Here is a 5,598-nt window from a genome sequence, read left to right on the forward strand (position 1 = left end):
GGGCGGCTGGAGACACTACACGGCGGCGCGGGTGAGTTGTCTGCTGGGACCTCGCGGCTCGGCCCTGGTCATGTGCTGGCCGGCAGGGCAGGCATCATGTGCTGCCGACTGGAGGCCCAAGGCCCCCAGGGCCTCTCCACCCGCCCCTCATCCCGCAGTGGCAGAGAGGGCGCCTGGGCCAGAGCAGGAAGGCTGTTTCAGGAAGGCTGGGGGCAGGCAAAGGTAGGGGCTGATTGGGATAATAGGGGTTGGGGGTGGGCAGCTTTCCAGACTTGGGGTTTTATTCCTGAAGATGTGGGCTCCCTGCAGACCATTCCTGTTTGGGAGCCGGCACCCCTTCATAAACTGGGTCTGTCCTGTGCAGCTGGCTGTTCGGAAAGGACTGGCCGCAGCTTCGGCAAGAACAGCAGCATAGGGTCTCCTGGACAGTGCTTCATGCCTGCAGGGGCCAGACAAGTCAGCCAGGCCTTTCTCCTGCCCAGCTGCTGGGGCAGAGTAGGTTCAAAGCCCTAGCTCCCCTTCAGCAGCAAGGGCTTGACTACAGCCAGGCTCCTTGTTACAGCACTGTCTTTGTAATGTTCCCTCTGCCATGGGAACAATGGCCTTGTGGTGGGACGACACCCGGTGGGTCACAATGGCCGGATCTGCATGGGATCCTGGGGGAGGGCAGGGCCTGGCAGGGGCTGTAAATCAAGCCCATTAGACTACAGAACACAACAGGATTTTCCTTCAAAGTGAATGAATTAGCCATTCGAGTTTCAGGAAATGGGGAGTCATGTAGCAAAGCCCCCTACACACATACATACATATACCCATATGTGCACACACGCATACACACACATACATGCACAAACACGCGTGCACACACACGTTGCCTTCTGTTTCATTTGCACTGAGGTACAACATCATCAACGCAACCCAACTCTGCCGGGGAGTCTGTGCGGACTGCCAGTGACCCTGTGGGAGGACTAGTGGTAGAGTGGTTACTCCTTAGGCTGCGATTCAAAAAGTCCGGAGAAACCACCAACCCCTCTAAGGGAGACAGGTGGACCTTTCTGTGCCCATAAAGAGTTAAGAGTCTTGGAAAATCACAGCGGTGGTTCTACCCTGTCCTATAGGGTTGTTTTGAGTTAGCATCAATTCCATGGCAATGAATGGCCCCATAAGATAGAGTTCAAGTGCTCCTGTGGGTTTCTGAAACCGTAACTCTTTATGGGAGTAGAAAAGCTCATCTTTCCCCTATAGAGTGGCTGGTAGTTTTGAACTGCTGACCTTGTGAACAGCCTAATTCATAGCCCGCTAACCCACCAGGGCTCTCTGGTGCAACAACAGAGGGTTACATTTTTGAAATGTTAAATTCGCTTTGGAGAGTGACTCTGGTCAGGAACAAAAAACTGTTCAAGTTTCTTCAAATATTTCTTAACAACAGCTTTGACTTTTTCCTGTCTATTTTCGTGTACATTGAAGATCTTGCTCCAGTTAACCAAACACAGAAAAGACGTTTTTTAATTATTCAGTTCTAATGGTAACAATGGACATACTGTGTGAAGTTAAAAGGAAAAAGAGAGTGTTTCGACGTTGACTGAGAAGTCCCATTTAGACCGTGGCTTTCATAAGCCAGCTTGTATTTTAAAAGGGAGGTAGCAAGCAGTCCCGCCAGCATCCTCAAGTTCAATGACACTGTTGTTTGCTGTGGCGGGGCAGGGCAAGTCCCCTCCTGGGGCCCCACAAGGGTCTGCATAGAGCTGGGCGCCAAGGTGGGCCTGGGCAGCAGAACCCCAAGCCTTCTAGGCACCCTCTGGTGATGCACTGCCAAGCTAGCATTAGTTGAGCCACATAGCTGACCCCTTTCCCCAAGCCAGGCCCCGTTTTCCCTCTCCAGCAACATGAAGCTTTACTGTGACGCCACTGGCCCTTTTCTCACCAACCAAGTAAACGCAAACACTCATTCACACTCCCATGCCTTTTGCAATTGTAAGTCAGGTCAAGTACCAGTGTGGCTGAGACCCTTGCTCTGGGACCACAAGGCTGGGCTTCCTGTGGGGACCCCTCGAGGAAGACGGAGGTGATGTGCAGCCTTTACCCATGGGTGGCTGTGCATACAGCTGCTAACTGCAAGGTCAGCAGTTCAAAACCACCAGCCAGCCCACAGAGAAAGACAGTGCTTTCTACTCTGTACAGTTAGAGTCTCAGAAACTCATAGGGGCAGGTCTACCCTGTCCTCGAGGGTCGCTATGAGTGGGCATGGACTTGAGGGCAGGCGGAAGAGCTCTTTGGTGTGATTGACAATAGAAAACAGAAAGGTCTGTCTGTCTGTGGACTCCTTGGCAACCAGGGACCTGATAACTACTTGTGACCCTTGAAAGATGCTGTCTGCTTAGCCCCATAAGCACAGTTGGCTCTTGAAGGCCATGGTAGGACTGTGCTTTACAAGATAAAAGTGGAAAACGAGGAGCTCCCGGATGGCACAAACGACTGAGGAGAGCTTGGCTGCTAACTGAGAGGTTGGAGGGTTAAGCCCTCCCACTGGCACTTCGGAAGAAAGGCCTGGCACTCTGCTCCCAAAACCAGCCGTGGCAGTGCTGTGGGGCACAGTTCTACACTGACGTGCAGGGGGGCGCTGTGAGTCAGAGTGCACTCTCAGTGTCTGCTTTGGCACATTTGCAGGTGATGTCCGCGGTTTGGACTATCAGGCCCCTGCAGAAGTCTCACTCCCGTTCAACCTCTGTGTCATGTCACCCTGCAGCTCACCTCTGCTTCCCACAGGAAGACTGCCGGTATTGTGAAAGGGAGTCAGCCCTCAGTGGCAGCAGGAAGAGGAGTGAAACGGCCAACTCTGTCAGCAAAGCAAGAAAAGGCCTTGGGGCCAAGGTGAGACCGAGTCAAGGTGGCAGGAACTCTTCCTTGAAGGTGTGCAACTGTGAGTATGAAAGACCATGGACCAGCATAATGCAAACATGCACACGCACATAGACACACAGACATGTAGCCAGCACGTCTGGAAGTGTCAGAGGCCATCGTGGCTCGCTGAACTGTTACCAGCTGGGCACGAACTTGGAGGATTTGTCCAGTAACAAGGAGTGGAGTTCATTTCTAAAGTCACTATCCCTCCATTTAGTCACTTTTGAATCAATTGAGATTGTGGTAGTTATAGTTTCTGGTGTCAACTTGCTAATATTAAGAGTGAAGGGATGGAGTTTAGCCTGTCAATCAGGTGGCAGCTTGATGACCTCATTTGGAGGCACAGAGATAAATAACTAACTTACAGGAGGCTAGACACACACTCCTGTCCCTGCTAGGCATTCCTGTTGACCATCCACATGGAGCTATGCTGATGGCAGAGCCTTGAAGCTGGAGGATACATGTGGAGACCCACGCCAGCGCTAAGATCCTTCCACTACCACTGCATCCACAAGACGTTCCACCCACCGGCCTGTGATCTTCCTGCATTCAGCATCATTGCATGTGTTGCGTGCGTCGGAAGAGGAATTTACAGACTGGTATCGGACATATGGGCTAATATCGGACTTATGGACTTGAACTTGGACTTGGTTGGGATGTTTTCTCAATATGCTCTTTAATATAACGTTCTTTCCTATACGTGTGAGTCTCCCTGGATTTGCTTCTCTAGTCTACCTGGACTAACACAGCAATCTACAGCGACCTTGTGTATGCAGGTAGAACTTGGTTACTAAAGGGTCCAGCAGTAATACCAGGGGTCTCAGCCATAGCCAACATCTCTGACCCTTTCTCCATCCGCACTTAGCACGTGACACCTCGCCTTCTCAACACTTGTCACAGAAACCTTCCCCCCTCTCTTCACTGGTCTGCTGGTGCCACAGCCAGCCAATGTGGGGGGAGGGGGGCTCCTTGTAGACATAATAATGTATTTCTGTCCCCAAAGTTTATGAAGGCAGGATCCCTTTGTTCTCTCTCTCTCTCTGACTTTCTTGACCTTCTCGTGTGGCCGCACGTCCGTCCCTCTGTCTCTTCCTGTCTCCAGCTCTCCCTTTCTTACTTTCGGCTCTTCTCACCTCACTCTGTCTTCCAATCTCCCCTCGCCTGCCCCCTTTACCCTCATTTCGTTCTAAACACCCAGGTAGGCCTTAACGCTAATAAAATGAAAGCCATGCTCTGGGTCCACTTTCCTTTTATTTCCATTCTAACGGTTACATAAAGGTTTTCTTTTCCTCTGTTTCTTTCTTTACTCGTGGTTGAGACTAGACAGAGCAACACATTCTTACGCCAATTCAACCGTTTGTACATTTGCACCTCAGTGATATTAATTCTCACCCTCCTTGCCTGGGCTGGTCCATCTCCATTAACATAAACTCACCTGTGAGGTTTTCAACAGCTAGTGGGGTATTGGGGGCGGGGAGGGGGTTGTGGCAGGGCAGTAGATAGCCAGGCCTATCTTCCAAGGGGCCCCTGGGTGGACTTACACGGCCAACCTTGGGGTGAACAGTGGAGCTGTTCCCCGTTCATACCTCCCCAGGGACGCCAGGGGGTCTTTCCGGGCCTTGTATCCACGACTGCCTAGGCTCACGTACCGGAAACAGGACGACGTGTGCTCAGTAAGGACAGACTTGGCTGGCTTCGAGACGGCAGCTTCATTGGTCCTCAGGGGGCCATGAGCGAGGATTCAGGAAATCCACAGTAACCTCAAGGACTTGCCTGTGGTTGGAGCTGCAGAGTGCCGGTGCTGCCCCCACCCCTCCGTGGGGCCGCACAGGGCTACTGTGCATGCTCCTGCCAGGAGCCCGAGGGAGCCCATGTTCAGCACCCAGGGCGCTGGCGGTGAATGCTGGGGAGAAGCGGGCGCGGCCATGTCATCTCTGCAGGCTTTCACCTAGCGCACACCCCCGTCTGCTCCGCCCCACTCTCCCCATGCTCTTCGGAAGGTCTTATTCCTTTGCATTCTGTCGTAAAGTCGAGCTTCTGCAGTAGACCCCACATGTAGCCAGCCTCCCAAAGTGTGACTTTTTAGTGTGCCCCCTACCAAGCCAGCTCCCAGTCCTGGTGCCCCACGTCTGTCAGAGGAGGACAGTGCCTCCAGGGACTTCAGTGGCTGAGTTCTGGGAAGTAGCTCACCAGGCCTTTCTTCCGAGGCCCCTTGGAGTGGGCTGGACTCATTTCCATGTAGCAGCTGAGCACATTATCCAGGACTCAGTCTATGCCCCTGGTTCAGCAAACGTCTTCTTCACGGGCCACAGTGAAGAGTTTAGCTGGTGGTTTTGAACTGCTGACCATTCATATCACAGATCATCGCATATCTGTAGTATCTGTCGCCCTCACGAAACTCTGCCAATGGCTCACCAAGTCACGCCAACCAGCTGCCCAGCAGTCGATTCTAACTCATGGCAACCCCACCGATCAGGGTGGAATGGCTCCATGGGCTCCTGAAGCTGTTAGTCTTTGCAGAAGCAGACAGCCTCGTTTTTTTCTTGGAGAGTGGTGGGTTCACAACAGTGACCTTTCCCTTAGTCTTCGAGCACTTAACCACTATGCCACCGGGATTCACAAAAACAGGCAGCTACCCTCCTGGTGTTTGCAATCGCCTCGTGTGCATGTGAAAGTCGGACCTGGAAGAAGGAAGCC

The sequence above is a fragment of the Tenrec ecaudatus genome, chromosome X (assembly GCF_050624435.1).
Source record: "Tenrec ecaudatus isolate mTenEca1 chromosome X, mTenEca1.hap1, whole genome shotgun sequence".
Lineage (NCBI taxonomy): Eukaryota > Metazoa > Chordata > Mammalia > Afrosoricida > Tenrecidae > Tenrec > Tenrec ecaudatus.